Below are 19,814 nucleotides of genomic sequence, written 5' to 3'. Positions count from 1 at the left end.
TCTGTGCGGAAAGGCTCTCACTGGGGGCCTGCTCCGAGAAGCTGGCTGTGTGGGAGGAGCCCACCGCCAGAGGGAGCAGGGCTACCTGGGGAAGACTCTAGCTGCCCTGCCCTGCTCTGAGAAGCCGCCCCTATCCGGGCCTGCTGCCCAGGCTGAGCTTCACCCGGTGGGGGAGACTCACCCCATGGCTCTATTTTAGTCTGAGTCTCTCAATGCCTCCCCTTCTTGAATCCTGGGTTCTGGAGCGACTGGAGATGCAGTCACCCTCTAGTCCGCCATCTTGGATCGCCCCGTGGAAGGAGCCTCCCCATTATTATCTAATAAGGAAAGAATCTTTTATGAAATAAGACTCTAAACATAAAAGTAAATCTTTCCACAAAAATAAGAACTGTGTAGTAACATTCCTATCATTAGCCAGCAAATAATGACTCTAGTAACAATAATGATTATTTCACCTTGTAACCTGCAGAAAATTCTATCTAATCAGCTAACACTTCCCTAAGTTCATTAGAAATAAAACAACATTTCAATAAAAAGAATTGATAAAACTGACTTCATTAATTTGAATGAATAAAAGAACTAGTGGAGAAATAAAAAGTGCTAAACAACCCTATTTATTAGTGAACACTTGGGCAAAGACCAGTTATTAATTTTGTGGTTAGGAGTTAAAGAGCTGGATGAAGGCACAGTGGAGAGCTAGTAACATGTGGAAGCAGATCAACAGCACCTGACAGAAGTTCATTCTCAGAACGTGGTTACAGCCTAGCCTGATTCCTAATACCTGTGAAAATGATATCTTACATGACAAAAGGGACTTAGAAGATGTAACTAAATTAAGACACTTGACAGAGAGCTTATCCCTGAGGGTCTAACATAATCACAACTGTCCTTTAAGAGTCAGAGGAGGACAGTCAGAGTCAGGGAAGGAGAAGTAGTGAATGATTCAGAGGTCAGTGACATGGGTTCTTGAAACAATTACATTAGTTACCACAAACAGCTTTATTCTCTGTTTTCTGTGTCAATTTACACATGGCCTAAAAAATGTAAAGGAACAAATGAAGAACTATGTGAATATGTTTGTCCTACTCTTTAAATGAGTCTGGTATGGCTTCTCAATTTTTTCATGATTTATTTTTAGATCACTGTATTAATTTTCTATTGCTGATATAACAAATTACCACAATGGAGTATAGACAGTTAAAGATTTTCATGCAAGAAGTCACAGTAGTGGTGTGTGTGTGTGTGTGTGTGTGTGTGTGTCTGTGTACACATGTATGGCTAAGTTAACTGTATAGAATGTACCTAAGGTTTCACTGATGAACATGGGTTTGGCTTATTCTAAAATTTTATTTCACCATCTTTATAATATTTTTAACTTAAAGACCTCCTCTTGACATTATTAAGAACAAAACATGGGCAGCTCATAGCCATTTACCATTTAAACAATTTGTGATATTGTCTATTTAGAAATAATACATAGCCATCAGTGCTTGGTGGAGTAGTTAGTACTATGCTAAGCCCTAGAAATTCAGAGAAAAAGAAGATGAGGTGGCACCAATGAAGGAACTCAGATCACCCTAGAGAAAGGGCACATTCAATTGTTTTATAAACTAGACACTTGACTAGTATCTCAGGGTAACACTTTATTTCTGTTCTACAACTAATAGCATTTTATCTGTTCCCAAATATTCTGCACCATCATTTCAATAATACATATGCACTTAGAAAACATTTTTTGGAGACACATTGTCTCTTGGAATTAAAGTTATAGCTGGTAGTAAAGATATGCAGCCTGTATAGGACATTAATTTCCAAAATGCTTCCTAGCAATGCCTGACTTTCATGCACTAGCAGACATAGAGCCCACATTAAAGTTCCTATCTGCCTCCAGGAGTAGAGGAAAGCATTTACTTTACTTTTTATTCTCCCCCACCAAAAAAATAAGTGTTGCTAAATGTTAACTGCTGTGATATTTCATATAACATGTCTCCTGAAAATATGAGTCCTTTCTCATTTCCAGGGAACAGGGGTCTTATTCCGGAATTTATGAATGAGCAGCAAAACAGCATCAAGGAATTTGTTAACCCCTTAAAATGTAAACATGTGTTTGTGTGTGTGTGTGTGTGTGTGTGTGCACGCGTGCACACTTACACTCATTGAAAATATTGTCAACAAGTCATTGGTGCTCAAAGAGATCTGTAAAGAGAACCACTATCTTTCTGTAGTCTAATTTCAGTTTAGAAAAGGATTAGGTATTTGGAGGAAGATTCATTCTTATCCCAATTACATCCTCCCAATCTTTCCAACCTTTACAAATACTTTCAATTTCTACTCCTTAAAATAGAGCTAATGACTATTTCCTTATGCCTTGTATTAATGAAGAGACAGATGGAAGTGTAAAGACCCTGTTCTCACCTGCTTCCTTCTCTTTTCTGATAACCGTGCTCCCCATCAGTTGAACCAAACTGTAGACAAAGAACCAAAGAGCAAGGTTACCTGTTGAAGTGGTTCATAACGTTCAGCCCCATTCCACCCCCCTTACAGAAAGAAGGGCTGAGAAGCCTAGAGGGTAGATCCTGGGGTGGGACTGGCAGTGTGTAAAAGGAAGTTACATCATGTAGGAATTTCTTAAAGCAACATGTGTTAAAGTGAGCCTTTAAATGTTATCTTCCACTGGTTAGCTCACTGTCACCTCCTTCAGGTCCTTGCTCAAAGGTGGCCTCTTTGATGAGGACTTCTTTCACCATTACATGTGAAGTAGCAGTAAGCCTCCCCTTCCTTATGTTATTTCCTGTCCCTCTCTGAGTTTGGTGGCATTGCCATCACTATTAGACAAGCCATCCACTTCAATGACTGTGTGTTGTCAACCTTTCCTCACTAAACCATTAAGTCCTGAGAGAGGTGGAAATATTTTTGTCTCTTTTGGATCACTGCCATATCCTTAATGCCTGCATTAGCCATAGCTGGATGCAACAGGCACGCAACATACACTAATTGAATGAAGGAAGGAAAATGGGGAAAATTCCTACACTATGTTTTAAAAATGGAAATCAACCTATTAATGAGAAAACTCTAGTGACTTTTTTCTTTCAATTCCTATGAATAGTTTTTGCTGCCTGAATTTTATCTCCTAAATCACACCTTTTTCAAATGTCACTTTCTTTTTTTATTAAGCTCAAATATCGTTTTCTGTTTAGTCTTCCTTGTTTTGTCAGAAGTGAATGTTCTCCCTGATGAACTTCATAGTATATGTCTGTATCTCTAGAAGCAGTAAACTTCTCCTGAGTGCATTAGAGTTATACGCACATCTTAGCAAAATTGAATTCCAAGTTCTCTGAAGGAAACACTGATGATTTATGCAGTTTCCATGAGCTGCAGCACTGAACATAATCCCCCGCCAGGTTGGTTATATACTTAAATCAATAAATGTGATCCATCACATAAATAGAACCAAGGACAAAAATCACATGATCATCTCAATAGATGCAGATAAAAGCCTTTGGACAAAATTCAGCACCCATTCATGTTAAAAATGTTGGAGAAACTAGGGACAGAAGAAACTTACCTCAAAACCATAAAGGATATACATGACAAACCCGAAGCCAACATCACGCAGTACACAGAAAAACTGAAAACATTTCCTATAAAATCAGGAACAAGACAAGGATGTCCACTCTCATCACTCCTATTCCTTATAGTTCTTGAAACTCCAGTGAGAGCAATCAAGCAAGAGAAGGATATTAAAGGATTAGAAATAGGAAAAGAAGGAGTCAAACTATCTCTGTTTGCTGATGACATAATTCTTTCTAGTGGACCCAAAAAATTTCACCAGAAGACTTCTGGATCTGATAAATTCAGATACAAGATACAAGATTAACATTAAAAAATCAATAGCTTAGGGCTGGAGATGTATCTCAGTGGTAGAGCACCTGCCTAGCATGTGTGAGGCCCTGGGTTCAATCCCAGCAGCACATAAAAAAAAAAAAAAAAAAAAAAAAAAAAAATCAATAGCTTTCCTATACTCCAATAACAAAGTTGCCAGGAATGTGTTGGACAGCAATGGCACTGGGATAGTAATACCTGCCTTCAACTCTTACTTTGAGACACTGAAAGGTTACTTAAACGACTTAATGGGCTTGCTTTGAGAATTAATAGGATGATGCAGTTCAAACTATCAGCTAGCAGATGCTCAATGAAGTGAATCCATTATTAGCATCGAGTGTGTTCACTATTTGTTAAACAAATGAATGGCTATCATAAGTCATGAAAAAATGAAATCAGTGCAAATGGAATCCATATTTAGTAAAGTAGATGGGTCCTTAATGTGAACCAGGAAATAAATCAATGTTAAGAGAATAGTCTCAGGCTGGGGAGATAGCTCAGTCGGTAGAGTGCTTGCCTTGCAGGCACAAGGCCCTGGGTTCGATCCCCGGCACCACAAAAAAAAAAAAAAAAAAAAAAAAAAGAGAGAGAGAGAATAGTCTCTTGTCAGTTGGCTAGGGATTAAATCTACCCCTCACTACCCGTGCTAGCTTGACCAGGTGTTATCCTCTCTACCTCTAAATTGTCTATCTAACTTAGAGCCTAAACAGAGTAAATGATCAATATTGATAATTATTTAAAAGTTTTCTTTTTAATTTGATGAGCTGTCAAACATTTGTAAATATTTTAGGAATTTAGTCTGTATGCTAATAAATAAGAAGCAACAATTGAACTTTCAAAGTGTCTCCTTGCCCGTCTTGTCTTTTTAAGATAAAACTGCACTACAGACATTTGGGGAAAAAATTATTTCAAAACAAGCAAAGTTCCAAAGAGGTAAATATAACTTCAAAAATCCTTTTATGTGTTTTTAAAAAGTAATCCTCAAAGCATCTGTTATTAAAACTTTCTACTTTCTGTCATCCAACAGTGTTATTTCATAATCATTAATAATTAATCATAGATCTCTGATTCACTCTTGTACACTCTAAAAATAGGAGACCATGAATAGGCTAAGATCCTTAGCAACAGAATATTGAATATTCCAGCAGCCTAACCTGGGTACCTATTCACATTTTGAAAACAGATCTGTCTTGAGATTGTTAAATCGGAAGGTATTTAATGGCAGAGTCAGACATACTTATCCCGTTTGCAACTATTCAAACTGACCTCATTAAAAACCTCTCTCTTTCTCCTTCTTTTTCTCTCCCTCCCTCCTTCCCTTCCTCCCTCCCTCTCTCCCTAGTGACAGAGAACAAAAGAGCTGTGCAATCATCTTAAGACCCTGGAGATGGCGACTCCCAGACAGAAGGCTCACCAACAAGCACCAACCTGGTTGGTGGCCTGCCTGATGGTTGCATTTGTTTCTCACCATGTGACAGATGTTGAATGCACTCTGAGTGAGAAAGTGGCATAATACTGGTAAGATGCAAACTCTTTTTAAATCTTAACTTAATATGTTCAATAAACTGTACAAAGTACTGTTGTATATACTTTACAAATACGAGTTCATTCAATCTCCATAATAACCCTAATGGGAAACTGAATCAAAGGTTAAGTATCTAGCCCAGAATTATGTAGCCAATATGTGAAGGAGCTAGAATTCAAATGCAGGCATTCATGGGTCATGAATCCTAGCCTAAACCCTAGGCAGCCCATCAAAGTAGTAAATCACAAATCTGTTTAGCAAATCTGTGTGTAGCTCTTGGCTAAACAGAAGAGCAAATGAGAAGATGGAAAAATGTGGCAAGACAGTGTTTAGTGTAAATAAATATGTATCTCTTAGTATTCAAAATATTCAATTCACTAAGTGATACACTATGAATAATTTCACTAATATGAAACCTGAATCAGGGCAGAGTAGAGTGGTGAGCACGAACATGTATACCACAGCTCAATACAAAATAGCATAGGCAGCACCTGATGGTCTCAATACTTCATAACAAGGACTCCTGGCTTGCCCCAAAGTAAGAAGCAACATTTCCTTTCTTTTTCCCAATGAAAAGCAATCACTCTCTCCCTTTCTCAGAGAAAGGGATGGATGGATGGTAGATGGATTAATGGTTAGTCCACTTCCACCTTCCACTTAAATTCCTGTTTCATTATTTTTCTCTCCTTCAAACTAGATAGCTTCAAGCTTGAGCACATGAGTGTCTCTCTAGACACTAACAGTGCCCTATAAAATAACCATGAACCACATGTGGCCATGCAACTTGAACATAAATTACTCATGATAAGCAAGTTTAAAACATAGCTCCTTGGTCCACTTGCCACATTTAGCTAGTTGCTTCCTTGGACAGCACAGATATGGAGCATGTTCATCAGCATCACAGGAAACTGCTCTGGGAGAAGATGGCTGCCACTGCTAACCCTGTTCCCAGGAGTGGCACGGATTCATCTTTTCTGAGTTATTCTATTTTTGTATCATCATAGAGCTGCACAATTAAGTATAAGAAAACCATTTAACGTGAGCATCGAAAGTTTTGATAATGTTTCCTTTCTTGGACACTGCCTTCCGTATATAAGTTTTACTTGACTGAAATCATTGGCAAGTCTGGATTTTTTCAGTTGTATTTGTTTTTCTTATGTGATATCCTTCCAAGTAACTAGAAGTAGAGAGTTTAATGTATGTAAACTTTTTAATCAAGAAAAGCAGAATTACATATCAAATTTCTTTCTTTGCCTAAAACCTTCACTTAACTTCATGCAGTATTAGGAGAAAATCATCTGTACCATGTTGTTTTCTATCCTGAAATGGGCTCACTTCATTTTATCTCTCAGAACTGTATCCAATTGTGTGAAACAATTTCTGTACTTAATTTCTATAATATGTTATCACTGGTAGGATAATTAAGCCTCTGAGTCAGCAGCTAAGAAAATTTAGACAATATTTTATCCTAAACATTAGAATAGTTCCACCATAATATCTACCATTTGTCCATCAATGCTTACCACTTATTGTGTGTCTGATGCTGTATTAGATTGCCCTCAATGTTCCTAGAATATAATTCAGTTCAAACTACTAAAATAAAGAAGTGATATCTGTTATCCTTGGATAGGGTGATAGTGACTGCCTAAAGTCAGATTTCTGCTCACATTCTCCAAAACCCACACAGATCCAAAAAGAGGGCAAACAAAACTATCCATAACCCATGTCTATAGCACAATTGGGAGACAGAAAAATGTGATCAATTTCAGCTTAAAATCTAAAAATAGAAATGTCATTTGATCTAGCAAATCTACTATTGAGTATAAGTCCAAAGGAAAGAAAACTCAGTATGTTGAAGACATATTACACTTCCAATTTTATTTCAGCACTGTGCACAATAGTCAAGATATTAATCAACCTAATTACTTATCATTAAATGAACAGATAAAGAAAATGTGGTTTGTGCACACAAACACACACACACACACACACACACACAATGGAATATTATTCAGTCATAAAAAATGAAATAGTGTCATTTTTTAGCAACAGGGATAAGCCTGAAGGACATTATGCTAATTGGAACAAGTCAAGGTCAGAAAGATACTTGCAGAGAGGCTGGTTAATAGGTATAGAACTACAATCAGATAGAAGAGTAAGTTGTAGCTTTCTATAGAACAATAGGATGACATAGCTAGCAATAATTTATTGTATAATTCAAAATAGCTAGAAAAGAGGATCTCAAATGCTCTTATCACAAAGAAATGATAAATGTTGATAAAAGTTTGAGGTGATAGAAATGCTAATTACCCCAATGTGATTATTATACCTTATATACAAGTGTTTAAATATTACACTGCACCCTGTAAACCTGTATGGTTACTATGTATCAAGTACATTTTTAAATAAAATTAAAAACAAAAATGGAAATGAAGGGGAAAAATTCACTCCTGGAAAGATGAAGTCCCACCGGGAGTGGAGAAATACTGAGAACGATGATGGCAGATTAGGGCACTGGCTCCTGGTGGTCCCTGGAGGCTCCTGGAGAAGTGAAGGAAAGGACAGAAAAGTGCTCCGTGAAAAGGTAGTGCTCAGGAAGGAGGCCTCTTGGGTGGAGGAAGGCAGCAGGGATGGGAGGGGAGAGGCATCTTGGTGGTATGGGAAGGCAGGAAGACATATTATAAATTAAGAAAAATGAGGACACCAAAGCCAGTCAAAACCAGGAGATTCATCAGCTTCAAATGGTGCCATCTATTAAAGGAACTGCAATTGACTACAAAGGCAAAAGGCATTCTGAAACCAATATTCCTGGAAACCACCCAAATCTCTTACCCCTGCACACAGAGTCGAGGTGATAGAAAATAATTTTAAACATGCAACAACCCAGGAATATGGATTGGTACTCATGGGTGCTTCATTAGCATCTATAGAGAGGAAACTTCCTCCCGCCAGATGTGAATGGGAAAGTTTCAGGACAGATGGTGAACACTGAATACACACACACACACACATACACTTAATTGAAGATCTGAGACTAGAATAAAAATGGGGGAAAGGTTAAAGAATAATATGCAACTGGTATATATACCGACAAAGTTTGAAATATACAACTGACAAAATTGGAGTGTGATAGAGAAAAAAAGGAAAAAAGTGAAATATACTTAGAGTGTCTCATACTGATAAAAGAACATCATTTTAAAATGACAAGCTAAAGTGCAGAGGAATAATGAATAAGGAAATAAGGGCAATATAAAAAGGTGTTTATATAAAAGTAGCCACTATTAGTAGCCACTAATACAACCTTTCCAAAATGCCAAGTTAAATATTCTTCCTGTTCTCAAAAAAGCAAGAAAACAGACCACAAGGGGAAACATGGACACTCTAACAATATATAAAGTAAATATAAAAAACAATATGGCAGAATTGAGTCCAAACATATGTCATATTGATATTTGTAAATGAGCTTAATTTACCAAATAAAGAAGTTTTCAAATTGGCTTACAAAGTAAAATCTATGTTACATACTATAAATGTTATTTTTTTGGGAGAGGGAGGTGGTAACCAGGGAGGGGTTAACCATTGAGTCACATCCCCTGCTCTTTTTAAATATTTTATTTAAAGACAGGGTCTCCCTGAGTTGCTTAGTGCCTCGCTGTTGCTAAGACTGGCTTTGAACTAGCGAGCCTCCTGCCTCGGCCTCCTGATAGATTCTCTTTAAACAGACTCAGCAAAGATAATGATAGATGGATGGAAAAAGTCATATCTGACATTATAAACAATAAAGAGGCAGAGTTAATTTTGTATTGGACAAGGTAAAAATGAGGCATGCTTTAGTCAGCTTTTTCACTGCTGTGACTAAAAGATCTGACCAGAACAATTTTAGGGAAGAAAAGTTTATCTGAGGGCTTACAGTTTCAGAGGTCTTAGTCACAGAAGGCCAGCTTCATTCCTGGGGGCTTGAAGTGAAGCAGAACATCATAGTGGAAGACTGTGGAAGAGGGAAGCCACTCACATGATGATCAGGAAACAGAGACTCCAGTTGCCAGATACAAATATATACCCCAAAGCCATGCCCCTAATGCCCCACCTCCTCCAGCCACACCCCACCTGCCTTCATTTACCACTCAGTTAATCCCATCAGGTGATTAATTTCGTTATTGGGTTAAAGCTCTAGTAACCCAATCATTTCTCCTCTGAACCTTCTTATATTGGCTCACATGTGAGCTTTTGGTGGACACCTCACATCCAAACCATAAGAAGGCCCCCAAAGTACCTTAAATGAGACAAGGAAGGACATATTAAAATGACTAAGGACATGATCAGTGATGAAAATAGCACTTTGAAATAAAATTAACAGAAACTACAGGAAATGCAGGAGAAATGGCAAAAACACAATAATAATATAGTACTTAAGCATATCATTCCCAGATCAAGAAAATCAAGAGCCCAAAAAAAGGAAAGTTATAAAATACTTATTACCTAGTGAGGAAGATAGAGCTTATAAATATATATTAAATTTTCCCACCAGTACTAAATTATACATCTTATTCTCAAGGGATATGGAATATTTACATAAATTGAATATATATTATGTCACATGGAATGAAGTAGAAATAACTCAAACTATATTCTCTGGCCATATAAATAAAAATTAGTAAGGAAAACAAAAACAAAACAAAATGCTTTTCTAAGCTGAAAATGTAAAAACTTACTACTAAACAACTCTTTGGTACGAAGGGAAATAATAAGTGAAAGTTCACAATTTAAAAAAAAAAAATTAATGATAAAAAAAGCATATCAGAATATATAGGATATAATCAATGCAATGATGTCAGGGAAATTCATAGCCTTAAGTATTTATCGCAATGAAAATAAATAAATAAACGAGTTAAAATCCCAACACAAAATCCTGAGAAAAACAATGTAAGCCACAAGAAAGCACAACAAAGGAAAATAGTGAAAATAAAAACAGAAATTATTAGAACTGGCTTTTATCTGGGGACCATGGCTACCAAGGTCCAGTGGCTCAGCTCACAGAGCCCTCAGTGCTGGCCTTGGGGGCTAGGTGACTCAGTACTGTTACTGCCAGTGAGGAAGAGAAAGACATGGCCAACAGGTGCCCCAAGGTCAGCATGCAGAATGACGAGGTTCATAAGCAGCTCTTAGCCTTTGGAGAGTACATGGCTAAAATCCTGCCCCAGTATATTGATAGTGTCCTGCCACAATGAGTTAGAGATTGTATCCATCCAGAAAGAGTCCTCTAGTGCTGAATTCACAGCAACGCACAATTCAGATCATTGGCTGTCTTGACTTCCACAAACATCCCAATCCAGCAGAACTGTTAAAAGATTATCTACAACCTGCTTTCTCTGAGCTCCAACTAACAATTCCTTGCAAAGACCTGTACAGATGAGCTGCCCAGCATGGAGTTCACTGTCCATGTACAAGCCTGCAGGGGTATGAAAGGGAGACCTGGGCTGGTTTGGAGTCTTCTTAGCTAACCATCTTCAGCTCAGAAGGGATTTGTCTGCTTAGGTTTGGAGAGACATCCTCTCCGAAAAGACTCCCCTTATTTGGTTTTGTTGAGTTCTGCTGAAGCAGAACAAAGTCAGGCGGTTAGTGTAGACAGATGATTGGTTTAGGTCAGGAAGGTGGAAGCTGAGTCAAAGGGAATGGAATGTTAGTATCTTCAGGATGCATCTCCCTTACTCCTGGCCAAAGTCACCTGTCTCTGGGGTATTAAAATGTTAATACCTTCAGAACACATCCCCCTCCCCTCACAGGTGACCAAAAAGTCACCTACCTCTGGTGGGGATTGAACCTCCCAATAAGGGGCTGTTAATGAATGCCTCCTAGGCTACTCCTTTCCTGCCTGGTCCCCTGGGTGGCTTCATTCCTGCCCTTGGCTCACCTTTTGGTCACAAGTCACTTTAATCATGGGTCACATATGCAGAATGTGGGGAGTGGGGAAGAGAAGTCATGAGAACAAAGAAATTCCAAAATGTATACAAGGAGCAGGATACCCCCACTTCCTTGTATACCCATCTCTGGGACCTCTTCTCTGTGGAGAAGGCTGTCTCTGTTCTATCCTTTAAATAAAATTTGCTTTCTACACTTGCCTCAGTGTTTATCGGGTGTTCAATCTTCAACATCTGGGAAAATGAACTCGTGGTCATCAGTAACACTGCGCTGCCTGAGAGAAGAAGTGGTTGATGGCCAAGCCATGGATTGCCCAGTAGTTCAGCAAGCTTGACCTGAACAGCAGCCCCTGTCCAGCCACCCCAATCCTGAGCTTTCCCTGCCTGTCACCAACCTTCACCTCAAGCTTCAAGCCAGAGAAGAAAAGCAGAAGCCAAGTAGCTCCAGGGAGGGCTTGTGAATCCATGAAAGGCCTTATATATATAATTCAGTTTAGATGTAAATAAATTTATACTTCAATTCAAAAAACAAAGAAAGTGAGGACGAAGGGAAGGAAGAAAGGATTGAGAGCTCAGAAAATAAGAGTTTTGAACTTTTTGAATGCGAAGTATAACATTGCTAACTAAACCTAATGAAGAGGATACCATAGAACCACCTTTAATTATTGTGACCCCCCCCCCCCAAACTTAAGATACTGTACTTCCCCAACCCTGCCTGGGGCTAGGAGGGAACCAAGCATGGAAAGCCCCGAGTTCGCTTCCCAAAGGCACTAGGCAACTTACACTGCCCTGATTTCCCTCCTGAGGATGCCTGAGTCCAGGTTTGAATTACTATTCTCATAGCACACACTGCATTGTCCCATGGAGATGGAAGGAAAAAATTTTATTTGGCTTTCCTACTTCCCTCCTTTTTCCCTCCCTTTATTTGGTAATGGGCTTGGGATGTGGCAGAGTAAGAGCTTGTAGGCCTGCTTAGGCCCATGTGAGGGTTAGAGAGAAACCACTGCAGAAAATAGAATTTTGGAATTTCACCAAAATATAGTATTCTTAAAAAGGAGTAGTAAAAAATACAGTTCGAAAGTTATTTCAGAATGATGAAGGGCAACAACTGACTTGATTTTGGCTTCAAACTAGGTATGGTAGAATCCTGAAGGTTTTCCAAAAAAGGAAAATTTTTATTAAAATAGTGCTGTAGTAAGACAACTCTAGGGATATTTAATCACTTGGGAGGCTGTTGTAGTATAATACAAACCCCTGATACCCACAGAACAGCAGCACTGACTTGGGAACTAGTTAAAATTCAGATTCTCAGGCCTTAATCCAGAAAGACAGAATCAGAATCTCCATTTTGACAAAATCTTGAGGACATTTTTTACACATTAAAGTAAGAGAAGCAGTGCCCTGGATACCATAAGATATATCACCTGAGGGATTAAAAAAAAAGAACAGATGAATCAGAGAGAAACTGTGCTTCCAAAGTGTCAAAAATCAAAGGACAATAGGTTTTCAGGGCTGTATTACTGCAGTTCTAGGAACACTGGCCAAAAAGCAGATTCATTATGAGTTTGACTGTAGTTAATGGCTTACAGCTGCATTGGTGCTTATTTTCAAAATAATTTAAATTGGTAAATCATAGTAATGTTTCAATTTAGAGAAGATATCAATAGAATTCCTGCTATTATTCCTTGAGCTCTCCAAGATTCTGCATGGCTTGTGTTTTTAACAAAACTATCCATCTGATTTTCCATTTTCTCTTACAGTGTGGAAGATTTAGAGTCTTCCCCTAAAGTTCCTTTTGTCACTAACCTGGGCATTTCTCCAAGCCCAAAGATAGTAAGGGAAATTATAGGCTCTTCCTACATGCTTTTCCTTTTTAAGCAACTAGATCTGGTTTTCATATTAACAAGTCTTAACCTTTCCCTACTTATAGGGAGTTTTTAGTTTGTGTATTTTTGTTTTTTTGAAAGGTAAGCACCTGCACATCTCGATCAAAACAGAAGGCCTTTGGAAAAACCAAACTCATTGGTATGCAATTAAGGGTGTTGGGTTACATATTATTAAATATACTTGGAGTTTTATAAATATCATGATGGAATTGTAGAAATGTGAAAACCTCTTAAATACTCAAGTCCTGAAAAAGTTGGCAATCATAGAGTTTAATTGGTGATATGGAAATAGAAACCGTATTTATGATGGCAGGTAATCCCCTGTGTGTAATCTGCAAACAGGACTCTCAGAATTTTGCTTCATGCTAAAGTTAAAACTAAGAAAATTTAGGTGATTGCAGTAATATCCTAGTTCAGTCTCAACAACAGAATAATTGTCTACAATGTTGAACATTTAAATACCTGATTTTAAGCCAAATATTTAAAGAAAAATCAGATTCTAGAAGTCACTAGAATTTTTTTTTTTTGAAAAGCCCCTCCAAAGACACACAAAGATATAAATATTTCAACTTCTGACCAAGGTCACCAGTTCATAGTGAGTCATGTCTAAACTGGCTCAAGGGAAGAGTCCCCGCCTACACCAGGTCAAGGAGCGAGTCTCCACCCACAGTAGGTCAAACCAAGTGAGTGCTCAACTATACTGGCTCAAGGTGGTGGCAGAGGAGACTCCTGATGTCCAGGTGGATCCAGAGGTGCTCCTGGCTGGAACTCTTGCAGAGAAGCCTGAGCCAGTGTGCACACCTGGCTCCTGCAGCTGTTTAGAGTCCATGCTGTGATGTAAGAATCCACAGAGCATAGAGTCCTCTGGTTGGCTGTCCATTGGTTTTGTCTGTCTCAGCTCTGCATTTGCATTGGAACCACCCTGTTTCTGAATCTAACAGGTTTCAGGCCTCCTTGGATGGGAGCTACTTTTCTGCTGACACAGGGCATGCAACAACACAATTGTTGAAAGCAAGCAGAGATCTTCCTGGTCACCCTCTTCCAGCCTTTACTGTTGTCCTGGGGTTGCCCATTGGCGGTATCTTGAGAGAAACTGATGCCATCTGCTGTTGCAACACCTACTGAAGAACCTCTTGGAGTTGGGCATGCAGGATTCAGGTCATGCTGGGAGGCAATGCAGGGAGCAGGGGCCTTGCACAGAGGGAGCAGAGATCAGTGAGAGACAGGCAGAATGTTCTGACACCCTTCTGCCCTGATGTCTTGGCCTCCACAGGCAGCTGATGCTCACAGGACAAGTGGAAGCTGTGACATGCTTACTCACTGGCACTCTTCCTTGGGAAGACAGGGAAATTGGAATGACCCATGGGTTGTGGGTGAGGACCAACCCTCTGATGCTCAGGCTTCTGCCGGAGTCCAGCCCTAGCAGGAGTCCATGGGTTCCACACAGGTAAATGGGGCTCGGGGAGACAGCGTTGGTGATGGATGGAGAATGAAAGGCACAGACTCTAGTTCTGGTGCAATCAATCCCACTTTATTCTGGGGAAGGCTGGGTTTATATACATTTTTCTTCAGGCTATAATGGCAGTCTTGTGGTTAATATTAAAGAAGTTTCCAAAGCATAGGCAGAAATTGTTTTTAACAAGGAACAGAAAAATTATGAGAAAACAGTAACCTTACAGATTATCCTTACCTAATCAGAATTATTTTAAAAATATCTAACTATGTCGATGAGTTAATACAATGTTTATTTCCTTAATATCTAAACTCTATGTGACCTAAGACTATTCTTATTATTCTCGCGGTTAAAGCGATAGACAAGTAATCTCATGTGACCATCTCTACTAGGTCCATCTGGTTAATATCTTTTTTTTTTTTTTTTTGGTGCTGGGGATCAAACCCAGGGCCTTGTGCTTGCAAGGCAAGCACTCTACCGACTGAGCTATCTCCCCAGCCCCCCCATCTGGTTAATATCTAAATTGCTGAGTTAAGGGCTACAGAAGGGCAGCGGTCACGATGGTTCTCGTGGCCAAGTTTTTTTACTGAATAGATTACCTTGTCTTATGTAGCTCTTTTTTTCCAGAACAGGGCATTGTGCACCAATGTTTATTATAGGGGTGACCTATTCTTTGTAGGAAGGAAGGAATGTTGTGAAACCTTATTCTTTTACCCCACCACCATCATTAGAATTTAACCAGCCTGTTGGAGACAAAGGCAGATCTATAACTATTTTCTCCAGAGGTTTTCAGGGACTCATTGCACGGTTGTAAAATTATTTTTAATTTTGTTAGTGGTAAAGACCCACTGTTTTTCAGATTGTAGGTAATATTTTCTGGAATTTTTTTGTATTCCCCTCATCCCCTTAAGCAATCCGTTCAGACTGAAATGAGTAATATATTATCAGAAAAACACAGCAGAGAAAACACCATGCTTCGGAGCAAAATATCCGGCAATTCCTTTTAGAATGAGCCTTTGCAAACATCCTCCAGAGGATCTTTGTCAAGCACTGGATGGAATTCCAGACGCCCCCGCAGGCTTTGCATGGAACTTGAAGGCTTGTCCCTGGCTCTTTTGGTGCTTGAGTATTAGGTACATAGCCATTGCATCATCCAACTTTCTACTGGCTACAGACACCCAGGTCTTGTACAGGTTATAACCCAGGTCAAATAGATTGTCATTACTGTGGGGTCTGGGTGTTTGGGGAGTGGCTCACTAAGTTGACGGGCTGAATACTCCTCACCCACCCTCCGCTGTGGATGTTGAAGGATTTTCTCTACTATGAGCCGCTGCTCAGGGTTCTTGGTCAACATTTTATGATAAGCCTTCTTGCTTGGGTGGGAACGTGATCAAGAATGTGGTACCTTGCCTCTGTGATCTGCATCACCAGCTCCCAAGGGAACATCTTCATAAGTGGGTGTTCTCAATGACAACATAAAATATAGAATGACACCTAGGCTCCAGACATTCACCAGAGGGCTCCTGTATTCTTCCCACTGGGTAATTTCAGGGCACGGTATGGGAAAGTGCCCTGAAATCTGCTTAGCTTCTGCCCACGCTTATGCCAAACTCAAGGAGTTTGATGTTGCTTCTGGCATCCACCACAACGTTCTCAACTTTCAGGTCTCGGTGTGCAATGTCCTTCTTGTGGCAGTGACCCACTATACACATGATCTGCCTGAATAGTCTCTGGGCCTCCTCCTTCTGCATGCCACCAGACTGGATATGGTCAAGTAGCTGTCCCCCACCTGCATACTCCATCATGATGTAGATAAGTTTACAGGTTTCAATAACCTGAAATAACTGGATCACATTGGGATGCTCCAGGCCCATCATCACATTTGGTTAAGATTGGATGGAGAAGTTCCCTGTTTCCTTTGACAGGACTTTCGCCACCACCTCTGCCCTATAAGGAGGTGGTGGGCTAGTTACATCAGGGAAAACCCACCATGCCCAATGGCCCTCAGAACCTCACAATGGCCATGGAGGCCATCTCATCACAGGAGCTGGGCCCCTGCTACCCTACACTCGTCTGACTACTCTTGCTATGCATCCTAAGCAGGAACACCAACTAAGGATGATAGGTAAAAATAAATAAATAAATAAATAACCAAATCAACAAATCAAAATCACAAAACAAAACAAAAACCCCAAATCAAAGAACCAATATTCAAAGACCACAACCACCAACTGCCAACTACCAACCACAGTTGTAGAGGCAAAAATTCCTAGATTGAGCAGCTCCACGTGTTTACTCTCTGAGGAGGGCGCAATGGCAGATGGCATTACAATGATGGGAACATATCCAAAACACAAAGGAGAAATCACATAGGGAGTGTCACCTCCCACGGCAACAATTGCATGGGTATTTATCGGAGGTGGACTGAAAATAAACTACTTTTCCTATATTCACTAATTTATAGAGGAAGAGAGACTTTGAGAAGAAGAGATGTTTTGCTTAGAGGAAGAGAGACTTTGCTTAGAGGAAGAGAAACTTTGCTTAGAGGAAGAGAAACTTTGCTTAGAGGAAGTTTTAGAGAAAGACAGGCTTGCTATACTTATCAGAGATCTATTTCTTCTTAGAGTTGCGTCCTGCATCCTGTGAACTAGGTGCTATCTATCCAAGGGCTAGCAACTTCTTCTAGCTGCTTCTTCTTCTCTCCGCTAGCTGCTTCTGCTTACTACTGCTTCTTCTCTCTGCTAGCTGCTGCTGCTTACTGCCGCTTCTGCTTACTGCTGCTTCTGCTTACTGCCGCCTCTGCTTGCCACTTATATTCCCTCCAGGAGGCAGAGGGCAGGGCCAAGCCAGTTGAGTTCAGGCGAGGAGCCAGCTGCCCTATCATGGCAAGGTTAAAACGAGCAGGCACGAGCAGGAGCATTTGGGAACACCTGTGCACACGTTGTGTGCATGGACTTAATTGAATACGGCCAATGATAAGTTACCTGAGTGTGCTTATGTTAATTAACCTCCTCACTGCCGATGTAATCAAAGCAATTTCCGGCTGGCCGCCAGGCGCCATTCTGGCACAACCCACATGGCACAGCCCCTAACAGGGGGACTGGAAAGCAAAGAGTGTGCAGGGGCCAGTTCACTCTTTTATAATAACTCACTCTACAGAAATTAAATGGGATCCAACGAGAACTACCTAATCCCCTTCCAAAAATGATAACCAACAACCTAGTCACATTTCACTTGATCTGCCTCATAAAGATTCCACACCACCTGCCAACAGCACCACACTGTGGACCAAGCTTCTAACACACAAACTCTTGGAGGACAAACTTATATCTGCCCAAATCAGGGTAAAACTATTTCCTTATTACACTGTTAATGTCTTCAGGGTCCAAAGCAATTGATATCCCACTTAATACTGGATATTTAAAACTTGTCTATTCGTTCCTTCTTCTTCAATGTTACTACAAATTTGTGAATTTTGTTAATCATTTCAAACAACCAGCTGTTTGTCTTATTTATTTCTTCCATTGCTTCTAGTTTCAATTTAATTCAACTCTGGTTTCATCTTTGTTAAATCCCTTCTTCTGCTTGAACTTGAAATATTTTGCTTTCTAACCATCACCCACCCCCAAGATTCCTCAGGTGATAACAATTATTGATTTGAGCCTGTTCCTCATTTTTTATATTTTTAATGTTATCAATTTCCTTCTAAGTATGTTTTACATGCATTCTACAAATTCTTAAAAGTGATATTTTCACTAAATCAATGTCTATTTAGTTCCTTTCAAACTTCTTTGGCCCATAGATTGTTTAGAAGTACCTTTATTTTACAAGTTTTTGGAGATTTTCTTTTATCTATTGTGTTCTAATTTGAGTCCTCTGAGGTGAAATAACACACTGAATATGATTTTAATTCTTTTAAATTTGTTAACTTTGCTTGATATCATGGGATATGGTTTATATTAACTTATGTGCTTTTGGTAAATTAAAATAACTGGTATTCTGTTATTGGGTTAAGAGTACTACTTTTGAAAAGCTAACATTTCAATAATTACATATTCTTTTCCTTTAGTTTTATTTCTTTATTGATGTTCTGCAGTGCTAGGAATTGAACCCAGGGCCTTGCATGGTCTAGGCAAGTACCCTACCATAGAGCTACATCTTGAACCTCTCTTTGGTTTGTTAATCTTATTTAAAATTTCTAGTCTTTTTTCTCTAAAGTTCACCTATCACTTCCACATTCACTTTAAACCTCCATGCATCATTTTTTCTCATTCTGTGTTCGCATTCTACAAAAACACACATATCTATCTCTTTGGTTGAAAACTTAAATTTCCAATATTTCTAGTTTTAAAAATTGAAGTGAACATAAGTGTATGGAGAGCGTACGGGAATTCTTCTAGTCTCTGTAATTCTCCTAAATAACTAATGTTATCATGTACCTGATAAAATAGGACACTTGATCTCTTCTCCTTGATATTGAAATGCACAAATGCTTTCTTCATTCCCTGCTCATAATATTTCCTCAAAAGTGTGCATGCACACATTCCTTCAGGATATGTTAACTCAGAGCAATTATGAAGACTACAAGGAGTATTTAACTTTCCCTTGTGCTGATTATTCAGATTTTAAATGACTTTTTGGACTATGTTAATATCTTTGCTTCACAGCGATCTTTGTGGTATGATACTAGAGATGGAAATGGTCAACTTAAACATTTATTATTAGAACTGCAGTCTTTGTACAGCACGATAGAGTATTCAAGAAATAGTTTTTTAAAAATCACAGTTAAACAAATGTTATCACATCAGACATTTCTCCCAGATTATACAAAACAATTAACTTTATAACATAAAAATCTCAGTGGATTCCAGAAATTATAATTCGTTAGGGCAGAGAAAAAAACTCTACCAGGCAGCATTTCCTGGATTGGAGTCCTGGGACTTCCTGTAAGATAATTAATTTTCAATTAAACAAAACACAAAGAAGTGCTTTTGAATTCAAACTGTGTGAATGAGGGAGGTATCCAAAGTAAACATTTATGCTCGCATATGTTATGGTCTTGAAGAATGAACCAATTATGTATAGGTCATTTTTTTATGGTCAAACATGTAAATATTTCATAAATAAATAACTTTTTATCAGTCTCGGTG

This window comes from Sciurus carolinensis, chromosome 3 (assembly GCF_902686445.1).
Source record: "Sciurus carolinensis chromosome 3, mSciCar1.2, whole genome shotgun sequence".
In the NCBI taxonomy this organism is placed as follows: Eukaryota; Metazoa; Chordata; class Mammalia; order Rodentia; family Sciuridae; genus Sciurus; species Sciurus carolinensis.
This window is presented reverse-complemented; position numbering follows the sequence as displayed.